At 33.9% G+C, this 13920-nt stretch overlaps 1 protein-coding gene across 1 annotated transcript in view; it reads left to right on the top strand.

Moving 5' to 3' along the window:
• The window catches only part of GRIK2 (glutamate ionotropic receptor kainate type subunit 2), a gene marked incomplete at its 5' end in the record, with an annotated part of 353559 nt that overhangs the window by 319035 nt on the left and 20604 nt on the right, over positions 1-13920 (top strand). The gene's annotated exons all lie outside the window — the stretch shown is intronic.

Raw genomic sequence — 13920 nt, 5'->3', positions numbered from 1 at the left:
TAGAGAATGAAGTCCTAGTAGTGGAAGGCTTGCATTAGCAAATGGGGCTGATTCTTTAAAAGTGAAAGGGCTAATCACTGAGATTGCTAAAAGAGCAAGTTGTTCTCCTTACAGACTTATTTCTCAGGCAAATATTTATTTAAACTTCATTTTGAACAATAATTCATCATTTTGTGATTGATGTGGATATGTTTTTATTTTTTCTCAGGTAGGTCTTGTGTTTGGTACTATTTTTATCTATGTTAATAATATATGTTAAATTATTCTACTGGGAAAGCTTTGTCCAGTACTATAAGTTGAGTACATGGAAAAGAATTTTAATAAATAAAGTTTACTGGAATATTTTGGATAAAGAGGAACCTAGTTTTATCAAATACAGATTTGCTTATATATTGGATATACTTACTCAATGATATTCAAGAATATCATTGAAATTTTCATTATTTCAGTAATTTATTATGCAACTGACACCTGCTGAAGAAGTTACGATTCTGTTCATCCTGTCTTTGAACACTTAATTGTTAGGAATGTAGTTTTCATTCATAATTTTTCCATCCTATTCTATTGTGACTCTTGCATTGCTGAATATTGTCACGTGGAAGTGACAGAATGGACTGGACTTCAGTCCTGCTGGTCTTTTTGACATTTTATATTTTTTTGTTATTTTGTGGATAAAGTCCACCTTCCGTTTAGGTCTAGTATGGAAAAAATCAAATCTTAGGGATAGTGCATAATCTTTGAATAATCTGCATGCAAATTTGTGAAGCATCTGAGACATGCCCCAGAAATTTAAGTGAACATTGAAATGCCAAACTGATAGGAATCAAAGAGAGCAAAACACTCTAGACATTCTGTTCTGTTTATCTGTATGTCAGAGAAGCACCAAAACCACCAGAGAAAGTAGCTTGAAAACAATGATAAATCCAGGAACAGAATTCTGGAGTTTAAGTTTAGGGGAAGAAATGTTGAATGTAAAGAGGCAAGGAAGTCGAGTAAACTGTCTGTTGGTCTTTGTTCCCCACTTTATATGGAGACAGTAGGCACTATTTCTTCACTAACCTTGAGTCATATCAGAGACATTATTCAGTTCCTATTCATCTTCAAGATTCCAAGTAACAACAAATTATCTGTGTCAAGAGAAATACTAGCGTTGTACAAGGAAATATGTGAGTTGTCTTGAATCAAGATGAAACAAATAGAGGACATAACTGCAGGAATTAGTGATCACCAAAGGAGGTAAAATAAGAGTTGAAAGAGTGTTAAACTTAACAAAAGAAGTTGAAGAAAGATCTGAAAAAAAGATAACAGCTTCATAAGGGGAAATAGAACAGAATGTAAAATAGGATGTAAAATAAAATTTTTCACAAAAGAAATGAAAGTAGAACAAAACAGCATCTGAGGCTTTCCCAGAACAGCTAAGAATAAGAGATTAATCCAATATTTCGGCAGTATCTGTAAAATGCTGTTGAGAGAGATGACATTTATAATGGGTTTATATCCTGTGTATTAGGTGCATGGTCTCAGAAGAAAGGGATTGTGCAGCCTCTGCGAGAATGATGCATAGTTTGCACATACATTTGAAAGGAATCCTTATGAAGAATCATTTCTATGGTGTCTGTCAGAATAATTTTGTTAAATATTTTGCTTTATTGAAGCTAAAAAGTATTACAGAGCAGTGGATAATGCAAAATATTCTCATGCATTATAGCTAATCTCATTTCTAAGGTAAAAATAATTCTGGAGACTTTAAAAGAACTTATGACATGGTTATATCTATAGAAGTAGATTACGTCGTTATTTAATGACTATGAAAGAAGTGTATAGATATGCAACTGGGTAATATCTTTTTAGAGTTAATAATCCTATGAGTAACTTGTCAAGTGCTTGGAGAACTGCAGGATAATGGCTTCACATACAAAGTATATATTACTGCTTTTGCCTATTTGAGAAGCAACTTGTCTCCAAGAACAGTACTAGTACTTGCATCCATAGAATCATAGAATCATAGAATCATAGAATCATAGAATATGCTGTGTTGGAAGGGACCCATTAGGATCTTTGAGTTTAACTCACAACCCTGAACAGGACACTAAAAATCACACCATGTGCCTAAGAGCATTGTCCAAACACTTGCACTCAGGCTAGATGCTATAACCACTTCCTTGGGGACCCTGTTCCAGAGCCCAACCCACCCTCTGGGTAAAGAACCATTTCCTTCCAACAAACCTAATCATCCTCTGACTCAGCTTCATCTTGCTTCTAGTCTTGTCACTGGTCACCACAGTGAAGAGATCAGGACCTGCCCTGTCTCTTCTCCTCATGAGGAAGTTGTAACTGCAATGGGGTCTTTCCTCAGTCTTCTCCAGGCTGAATAGTCCAAGAGACATCAGCTGCTCTCATAAAGTTTCTCCTCCAGACCTTTCACCACCTTTGTGGCCCTCATTTGGATGCTCTCTAATGGTTCAATGCCTTATATTGCAGTGACCAAAACTGCCCCCAGCACTCGAGGTGAGACTGCCCGAGTGCAGAGCAGAGCAGGACAATCCCCTCCCTTGCCCAGCTGGCCATGCTGTGCCTGATGCACCCCAGGACAGGGTTGGTCCTCCTGGCTGCCAGGGCCCTGATGGCTCATGTTTGACTTGCCGCTGACCAGGACTCCCATGTCCCTTTCCGCAGAGCTGCTCTTCAGTGTCTTTTTCCCTAATCTTTCTTTACATGTAACCAGGATTGCCCTGTCCCAGGTCCAGAATTCAGCACTTGCCCGTTTTAAATTTCATATGATGTTACAGGCATGCTATTGGGAAGATACAAATATCATCTGCAAAATTTACTAAAAAATCCAGTTTATCTCCTGGAATAGCAGCTTTGCACATAAGGTTAAATTTGTAGGATACTGTTGTTACAGGTCTTATGTTGACTGCAGTAGAAAGAATAGTTACTTTTGGAGAACATCACAAAGAAAGTAGGTATATCTTGATTATTTTTAAGACAATAATTAGTGGGAACATAATTTGCTTGAGTTTAGTCAGCTACAAAAAAAAAAGAGCTAAAAGCTTTCCTAACAGAAAAATATGCTATCAGTTTATGACAAGATAATCACCTGGAAAATCCAACCAAGTAAATACAGCATCAGTTTAGAGTACTGCAGTAAAAGCTCTCTCCTCAGGATGTTAATATTTTAAATATAGAGAAAGAATGTTGCACAAGATTAGGAGAAAAAAAAAACTCCAGTGGATAGGGCAGTACATCAATTTCTTCCTAAAAAATGGAGAAACAGAATATGACTTTCCATGATTATTTTATTTCTTCTAAAAGCATTAGCGAAGTTAAGAAAGTCTAGGTTGCTAAAATGTAAATTTCAGTAAGAAAATTGGAAGCAACATACTTTTGGCACAAAATTGGATTGTCAGAATCAGTGCAATCTTTACAATCAACAAGACACAGTGATACTTGAAATCACTGCAAAGCAAAATTCTGTATGGTATCTTTGGAGAAGTGAAATATAAATTACGGAAAGTGAGTTTGGTAAATTATGCATACAATGACCAATTCTTATGATACAAGTTTTTAAATTAAAGTTTTGTATATACCAGAATTCATTTTCAGTCAGCCGCTTCTGATGCTAGGCTAAAAGAACTTGATTTATAATGAAAAGAGAATAACAGAACTGGGATGAAATGTCTTATAGCAACTGATACTTTGGAGCAGATAAGGGAGAACCTTGTAATGGGTTGTATTTGTTTTGTTGTCTAACTTTGCAACATTGTTTATAGCTTTCTAACCAAGTGTATCATAGTTGCTAGAGAACACTTATTTACTTTTTGTTTGTTTGGGTTTTTTTAATCTTCCACTTTGAAGATCCACATGCAAGGGGTTTTAATTTGCTTTATTCTGGCATGTTTTATCAGGAGGTACTATTTTGTCAGGTCTGTGTTCTTCATCAGTGAATCTGGTAGAGAGGAAAATTATTTGCATATAGTTGTCAACTTGGTGTATAGTTGCTTAATAATTTCTCTTATATTCTAATAATGTGGATATGTATCATCCACTATTATCCGTTAGAAATGTACGTACATAAGTGTCTTCTAATGGTTAGAATTTGTCTTTGTGGGGGCATTCACATCACTCTCAAATATGGATGTTCAAGGGAGGAATGATGGGAGGGAAGAAGACAAGAAAGAGAGAGAGAAAAGACACAAAAAGAAAATTAACAAAAGGGAAGAGGGAGAGGAGGAGGGAGGGAGTACAAACCCTTTGGGTATGCAGGACAACTTATGCTTTCCTTTGCAGATAATCCGAAGTGTTTATTATCATTTCCAGTAGTTTCAATTTCCCATTTCATCATCGTGCTTGTTTAAAATTTGGGTTGTTCTTGAATAAAGCCCATTTGGGCCTAAATTTACCATTGCGATGAGCTCGTAAATGCTTATGATGCATCCAAATGCTTAAGGTCATACAGAAATTGTAACACTTTTTTCAAGAAAACCTGGACTCTCCAGCAGTTCATTTTCTATGTCCTACAGTAACACAGTTAGTGTGAATTTCCTATGGACAACATACTGTAAAACACAGTAATATTAAGTGAAAAATGCTCTTTTCCATAATGAATATTTACTAACATCTTTGCTAATGCAAAGTGAACCACATGGAATGGTAGAAGTGTAGCTTTTATACTATTTATATTAAAGCCTTAATGCTCTGTGAAGCTACTTTTCACACTTTTTTTTCTTCTTTTTCTTTTTTTCCCTTCAATTTTCTACTTTGCAATTGGAAGGAACACAGCTGAAACCATCTTTTGTAAAAATCATACTTCATTTCTCTGGGATGTTGTGTCGGGTTCTTATTTCTTCTCTAAATTCCTGTCTCTCTTCAGCATGTTTGACAGCAGGCTACTTCGCATCTGGCTTGGGCAGATTTTCTACTGAACTGCCATTTGCTTCTGTGTTGAACCTGGAGCACATAGATGGCTGACAAGTGAATATTTGGAAATGATTCCATACGAATAGATTTACTGAGCATGCACCTTTCAGATCATCTGCCTTATGTGGCAGATGAGGAGTATCCTGTTGGTATATGCCAGACAAACTCTGTATGTGTGGAGATATGTGCAAAGTAATGCCTTTGACATTTTGAAAGTGACAAATGGTATGTGAAGTAATCTTAAAAATTGCATATACTTCTTCTAGTTCTTAAGAAATACAAAATGGAAAGTAGTATATAGATATAGAAGAAATTAGAGCTAGTCATTTCTGTAATGTTTCTCTGTTGCTGCACTGCAGAAAATTGCAGAATTAGATTAAGAGGGGTCTTTAGTGGTATTGCAGTCATGTTCCTAAAACACTGGCTAATGGTGAGGCAAAAAAAAAAAAAAAAAAAAAAAAAAAAAAAAAAAAAAAAAAAAAGAAAAACATTAAATACCCATTTCTTTATCTATATTCCTGTGCAGTTAATACAATCAAATTCTGCAATTAATATCATTAATATCTCAGTTGCAAAATATAATGAGAAAAATCTTTGAATCTGTTACAAGATTCTCTTCACTTTTACAGGTTTTTTTGGCTAACTTTTCACTAGCTGTGATCAAACAGATAAAACTATGACTCTTTTAGAACATATCACTCTTTCTATCCCTGGCACTTCCATATTCATGGACTACCAAGATGCCCTGTAAAACACTGGAAAGGATTTAACATTCAGATCTTTGAAAGCTAATTGTTAACTCAAAAATTGTTAAAAAAAACCAATAAGTGCACTCCCCTGGCTATATAGTGAATTTTCACTGTGCATGGACACAAAATACATCTCTCAGGATATGAATGATGTTAAATCATGTATTTTGGGATTAAAATTTCCAGCATTTGATTGACAAGATAAGCCTTACATAAATACCCATTATTCAAAGTTACAATAATTTGCAATAGTAACACAGATACAGGTATGAAAATCAATTCATACAAGTGCATAAAATAAATCTGCATAGAGTGTATTTATAAATTCACATTAGAAAGTTGGAAACTACTGTGGTTCAAGCAAATTATACCTTAAATGTCAAAAGGAAAAATACATGAGTAAAATCAACAGCCTTCCAGCAGAAAAGCATTGGCTGCAGGACCCAGACATCAGCACACTCACTTAAGTTCAAAGCATGAAACAAAACTTCAAGGTTCTCATGTTCTATTGATTCAGAGATGCCTTTAAAAGTGAAGTTCTCTTTTCTGTAAATTCGAATGAAATATCAAATAAAAAGTCTTTTATTATAGACATTTTTACCTCTCACACAAAAAACTCCATATTTTTCAGAACAGCACACGTTTCTAAGAGATTCTAAAAATTGTCCCCACTCACATATGAATTACAAAAAATCTCTTTGGCCAACTAATATAAAGTGCACATCGCTCATATGTAGAAATTTCTTTATATATTTTTGCATAATGTAGCCAAATGTAACATTTTAAATTTTAGTTTTTGTAAAATCAGAGCCAAGAGTTGAGTTATTTAGTTTCTTTTGTAATTTTTTTGAAATTCAGTCAGCTTTGTAGCATGTAATGAAAATGTTGTTTGGAGTATGTGTATTTTGAAGACAGTAAAATTCATATAATTTCATCAGTCATAGAATCTAGAAAAAGTATTTCACACTCCACTCACTTAAATTAAACATTCCACTGCGGAAAAAAGGATTTCAGGAAATAATTTATGATCTGCTACTTGATATCTTCTCTAGGAATATGACTTCATTAATTATTTATATTTATCTAAGCCATTAATAAATTAAATACAATAGAATTCTTCCTACCTCAGTGATAGACTGCTGGATTAAACAAATAAATTGTTTAATCAGTAAATGTATAACATTTAATTCTCATGTTGTATCCTGTAACTATGTATAGATTCAGCTGATTTATATTACCTGTTCTAACTCTAGGGAGTCACCTATAAGAAGTATTCATATTAAGTTTTTATGTTATAATACTGAATTTTTTAGCTGACCTGACCATGTTACAAAATATTTCACTACCTGACTTTTTTTAAGGGCAGGTTTCCAAATATAGAAAATTTTAAATCAGGCACAGCTGGGCATATAAATTACTCAAGACAGATCTTTTAATAGATACTTGTATTTTCAAATATTATGGCCTAATGTACTAAAAATACAAACAAATAAATTATTCATTTCCTAAATATGCAACAGCAAGTGGAAAGAATAGTCTTAACTCTCCCCTTAGTTTAGTCAGCCTTCTTCCTTGCTGCATTTATTATTCCTGACAGATTTTGCAGCCTTTTTTTGGTAAACATCTAAAAATTTTTTTACTTTTGGGGCTTGCTTGCAAAATGAAAAATAGATTAGAGTAAATGCCTTGTAAATATATGACTGGCACTTCATCATCCTATAGATGTGTGGGATGTTGTCTCCTATGTTTTGTCTAGCTTTTAAAAGACCTAAATTTTATTTGCAACAGCATGTCTGAATAGGATGTGTGGCAATGGTTCACCTTACCTATGTGCTTTTACTTTGTCAGCCCTAGATTGGTCAACAGTTGGACAAAATGATTGTTGTAGGTCCCTTTAAACACAAATATTCTATTCTGTTTTATTTTATTCCTTCAATGCCATTATTTATACAGTTAATTTTCTTTTTCTTTTTTTTTTTCTTTTCCTTTCCCTTTTGCTTCTCCTTTTTTTTTTTTTTTTTTTTTTTTTTTTTTTTCATTTTCTTTTTGTTTGCTTTTACACTTAGAGAAGATTAATTGATACACCAAAAGGATTGGGTTGGAGTGTTCTACTTTAATTATTGAATGCCTTCAACATACTTCAGTATTCCCAATATGCTTTAGTGTAGGTAATCAGACCAATTACGTTACTTGAATTCTTACAGCATTCAGTTCAAACAAAGTGTTTTCTTCTTGGTAAGAAGATGAAGTTCTTTGTTGTTTTCCCAATTGCTTTTTGAGGACAGATTTGAGGGAAAATACTTTTTTTCCCTAGAAAAGTTTTTGACAAGAGACTTTTACATGCTTAATACTTTCGTTCTATGGTGCTCTTCTCCGTTCCTGCACAGTTGCGCGAATATTCCTGAACATTTTCAGCCTCTTCCTCTAATTTTAATTTACTTCTATTGGAAACAACAGAGATAGCAAGGACTTAATGATCTGATTTGTTGAACCGAATAATTAATAAAATCAGAAAAAATAAACAAACTAACAAAACCCCCCAAAACCTCAAACCAAACCAACCAAACAAAACCCAACAAAAAACCACAACCAAACAAAAACCAACAACAACAAAAGAAACAGACAAAGCCCCCCCAGGCATAACAGTTCTATCTCTAACATATGTGAATACAAAAGTAAGGCTGAAGTTTCACGGTCACATCAAACTGCCATAGGGCTGCTGCACTTTGCAAGAACTGACAGCTATTTGAGCTGGTTTAGTGAACTAAATGAGCAGAACAATGTTCAACTTTTGTTTCATGAAATTATTTTTCTTTATATTTATCTACATAGCTGCAAATGAGGCTGGAAGTATTCATAATACGAAGAAAGCTGTGATAGTAGGCAGACAGGTATGTGTGTGAGAAAATGGGATTTCTCAGGTAGCTGTTATGCAAAGTCTGAAGACCATCCTGAGAAACTTCCCCACTTTCTAGTAGTTACAAAAAGGTTTAATGTATCTCTCAGAAGGAGAAACAGTTGTAATTTAACAGATGTGAGTAGATGCAGTACAGAGGGGAGCTGTCTAAATGACTTTTGTATATGTTTAAAACTGTTGTTTTCCCAATACCTTCCATTCACTCTTCCTCAAAGTTTGCAGAACTTGACCATTGTCCTTTTTAGATGTTTTTTTCTTTTTTAAAATCTTTTTATTTTCTCCTGTAGGTCTGGGCTATGGTAGCTAGAGAGCCACAAGAAATTATAATACTTGCTAATATTAAAAACATATATATATAAAAAAAAAGAGAATCCCATGGATCCTTTCAAAAGTAACTGTTTGGAGTTTACAGACATTCCTTACTCTTTGATGTTAAGTCCTTACTGTACTAAGGCTGCTTTCCATATCCTGACATAATTCTCTTTTCATACCTCCACCAAACTTAAAAGGTGGCATGTTTTGAAGAGTCATTTTGAAAACTTTCCTTAAATCTCAAGACTAGAAAACAATGCTAGTGAGCACAATGAATGGCACTGAGCATTACTGGCACATTTATTTCAACTAATGCATACATTTGGCAGTTAGTGACCAATGCAGAACATAATCTTAGAATTTTTTTCCATGAGACACAGGCAGGGTTTTTTCTCTTAAATATTTTTGTTACTTCTCTTGCACATTAAACAATTTTCTAAAATAATAATTATGTGTTGCCTTGTTTGAAGAAATAAAAGAGAAAGAGCACCCTAGGCTCCAAAGAGACAGTTAGTGGGATTTGCTTCTACTCTTCCAGTAACTTTGTTTTGTCTGACACTGATGGATAAACAGAAGGCCTATTCTTTTTACACATCTATAATTAAATATATTTATGTAAAATCAGCAAAGCCACAGATATGAATCATACAGAAACCTTTCAAAAAGCAGTTCCAAAACTGAAAGAAATAACAGGTAAATTATATATAAATTTATTCTCTGAAGTTGTTAATGATACACTTGGTTGACGTAACTGAAACAAAATTCTACATATCTGAAAATAGTGGATACTTCGGAAGTTTAAAATTTTCATTGTTGCAAATGGATTCCGAGATTCCCAGATTTTATAGTACAAAACCCAATCAACATTGGCTGTGAATTTAATCATTTTTGTGATTTCAGAATCTATAGCTATTTCCTTCTGTCCTGTGTGGGACACAGGATATCTGAGCCACCTTTGTTAGCTATTGTAAAGTGCTGGTCCTGAAGAAAATTTACCATCTCACAACCCAGAATTCTACTTAAACTAATGAATACTTTCTTATGTGTATATATATATATATTTATATTATATACCCTTAGTTAATAAAATATCACTTTGAATATGAATACTCAGCATGCAAACGTCTACCTACTGCCTATAGTTTTCCAGATCTAAAGTAGTAGTATTAGTAATAATAAAAATCATAATAATTCTATGCAATATTTTGCTTTTTTTGTTAAGAAACCCTATTTCTTTTGGAGCTACTTGTTACTTTCAGACCGTATATATTACATAATATGAGATTTGTTTGCCAGTCCTTGGAGATGAGACATATAAACAAATCTGTCTCTCTAGAAATAAATAGGAAACCAAGTACCAATACAGAATGCCTTTTTCTTTTGCTCGTATGCATTTAGTCTGTAATCCTTCATACGATCTGAACTGTAATATTCATCACTTATACAAACATAAAAGTGCTGAGCTTCAGTTCTCCTGTAACTAAAACAAATTAATACATTTGTCTTCATTAGTTGAACATAATGCAAAAAAAAAAAAAAAAAAAAAAAGAAAAAAAGGTTCAAATTATTTATTTTTATGCAGGTCAAGCCGTGTATTGAAACTAATTTCAGAATTTCAAATGCCTGAGCAGTTAATCTATTATTTCTGAAATGTAAGAATGTGTAGCTAACATATTTGATGAAAGAAGTGGTTTTTATAGTTGCCTCAGGATTATGAGCATATTGAAGCACTATCTGGGAGGCACACTGAGTCTGAGCTTTATATCAACAAGGAATTACCAAAACACTTAACATCCTGCAGTTGTTGTGAGCTTACTCTGCCTTAGAGTAGGGGCTTTTAGTAGGAATTTACCAGACAGATATAACCAAAGCAAAGACATTATTAAAACTTCACGTTGATGTTATTGAACCTAGGACCATAATGTATGGTATTCATATATGTTGTGTAAGTGGTCTAGGAGTAAGTCATATGAGAAAAAATGGAAGGAGCTGGGGTTGTTTATCCTGGAGAAAATGAGGCTTAGAGTAGACTTTCAAGAAAGTTGGCCTTTTCTCCCAGGCAATTAACAACAGACCAAGGGGAAGTGGCCTCAAACTGCTCCAAGAGAGGTCCGGGTTGGACATGAGGAAGAATTTCTTTGCTGGAAGTTTTGACAAGTACTGGAATGAGGTGCCCAGTGTCCAGGGAAGTTGTGGAATCACCATCCCTGAAACTGTTCATGGAAATACTGGATGTTGCATTTTACATTATGGTTTGGTTGACCAGGTGGTGTTTGGTCAAATGTTGGACTTGATGATCTTGGAGGTCTTTTCCAAAATCAATGATTCTGTGAATTCTGTGAGTCTACAGATTTGATTGAAAAAGACTCATCTACAAATTTAAAATTTCTCTGGCCTGATATATTGCCCTTAATTAGAAAAAAAACTGGTGTATTACATCCCAGCACATGGTTTCTCCATGGTTCGCAGTTACATGCACCCAAGGCCACTTCACGCTTCAGTTCATATCCATGACGAAATAGTTAATAGCAAGATATTCATTGTTTAGAAAATTTCCTTTATAGCTCACCAAAGGATGGGGGTATTCTGCAAAAGTGTGAAATGAGTTTTCAGGTCTGGGCAGTTTTGTTATGATTTTACACTTGTCTTCCAACATAATCTTGTCTGCCCGACCAAAATCTTCCCACATAGCAGAAATACTTGTAGAATTTATCTAGGCTTCATTAATTCATCTGTTTATTGCTAGGTAGTGTTAGACAAATATTTCTTCCAAAGGAGACTATATTTGCAAACCATTCATATGTGTCACAGATTTGCAAGGCGAATTGAAAAAAGAAAGCAGTGTATAAATATGAAATACTTTTATCTGTGACAAAAATAATATTGATTTTCTCACTAGAGGTTTCAACAAACATATCTTCCCATTCTGCAGCTGTGAAATTCAACAAGGGTAGAGAGATAATAGTGTATTATGATTATGATATTTTCAAACTGTCTGTGATAATAAAATGCATGAAGAGTCTATGCAAAATGTTACTAACACTCATTTGTTTAATCTGTCTAAGAGATGTGCTTTAGAGCAGTTTATAATGATAGTTGAGGAATGGCTGAAAAAATTAACCTGTGTCAAAAAAAAAAAGAAAGAAAAAAATAAAGTTAGAATGGCTAATAAAATAATTTAATAGTTATTTGAGTATTTAAATCAGTAAAAAAAAATCCATAAACATCTTCTTTCTCTTCAGGTTATGCTGGCACTACAAAAAGAAAGTGTGTATTTAATATTAAACCTGTTATTGTCCTGTCTTATTTGAATTAATCATTATAGGCTACCATTATCCTGGGTGGTTTTTTTTTTGTTTTATAATGCACTCACTGTGGAGGACGGATATGTTTTAAGCTACTTGCAAATTAATATTTTTAAGTATGTTCCTTTCCCTGTCCTAAAACAATAAGTAATTATGGACACAAGAATTACTCAATGGCTACTGAACTTCCAACTCCCAAATGTTATTCTTTGATATCAGTTATTTTGCATATTTATGTCTGGGAAATTAATATTTATTAAATCTCAGCTACATCACCCATCTTGGTTACATTTTCACTTTATATACCTATATGAACTTTAAAACAGTGGTTCTATAAAGAACTGACCAGAAATTAGCCTCAGTTGGGAATAGTTATGAGTGAGAAGAAGTGAAAACAATTAGAGAACACAGCACCTGAGAAAATGGTTTGACTACATTTGGCATAAAATACTGATTTTATATGCTTCCTGACTTACCAACAACTTGTCTTTCTCAAGCCATACATGTAGCTCAAAGATGAATACATATATTATATGATCATCATATAAAGGTGAATGCATATACACTTACGTATATATGTAAAAGTATAGTGAACGGGTTTGGTTTGGATTTTGTTTTGAATGTTTGCAGTTTTAATTTAGACACAGGGTAATTTAGACTGCTAAACATCTAGTTAGACAGTAAACATCTACTGAGGATTTTCCACTGTAGTAACTGCAACTTAATAAATATTTTCTGTTTAGTCCATGTCTAATAATAAAATATAATGCTAATGTAACAGGAAGTGGCTGGGTTCAAAATAAGTATCTACAAACACTGAATTTTTTTTTAAAATCAAAACTTTGATTTTGAAAATGGAGCCAGGGACTGGAAACTGAAAGAATCCCTTTTCTTTCTTCATATGTTTCTTGGAATTTTAGAACCCACAGATAGGAAGAATGAACCAAGCTATATTGACCCTTCTTCCTGTTGCTTCCTTCCCATCCCACTTAGAGAGTGTAAAGAGGGTCAGGGAGCTGAGGTGTCTGTAACTTTTAAAACAAAAGTATTTCTGTGAAGATAAATTAAGTGCTTCTCCTATAGCCAGTATCTAATACTTTCCCACAGCACATAATAACTGTGACCATCAATCTTTACTACTGAGTGCTGACTATACTCTAGATTCCTGGAAGATTTTTCAGGTCTTGTGATGTATGAGGCTGTAGAAAATAGTTTTCCCCAGTTCCTCATAATCTAAACATCTCCAGAGTTTTGTGTAAACCTTCCACGTTGTTTCTGTCACACCTATAACTGCAGTATGCATGACACTTACGAGAAACTGAACTCCGCATAGTCTGCCACCAGTTATCTCCTGGGAAGGGATGTGTGTTCCAAAGGACTGGACTGAATTTTGTCTTGCAAAAACAAAAGGAAACTTTGTCATAGTAACAGATGAGTGGAGATAATGGAACAATACAAACCCCAAAACATTCAAATATGTTATCACTAAGCATGCAAACAGTTTGGTGGCAGAACATTTAGACTGTAGTTCTTGATAGGGCTAAGCAATTGGACAAGAGATATATTGTTAAGATAAAATTTAAATGATCCACCCATTCCCAGTAATATCAATGGTGTCAATCAACATTCTTATGGAAATTTCAGGTATGCTTACCCTGGAGTGAGATTGTGACTGCAGTATATTGTATTTACACAGAGACTATATTTAGGATAGATA

The sequence above is a fragment of the Zosterops lateralis genome (genome assembly GCF_965231275.1).
Source record: "Zosterops lateralis genome assembly, chromosome: 3".
Classification (NCBI taxonomy): domain Eukaryota; kingdom Metazoa; phylum Chordata; class Aves; order Passeriformes; family Zosteropidae; genus Zosterops; species Zosterops lateralis.
Note: the sequence above shows the minus strand (reverse complement) of the source record. Positions and strands in the feature narration are given on the sequence as shown.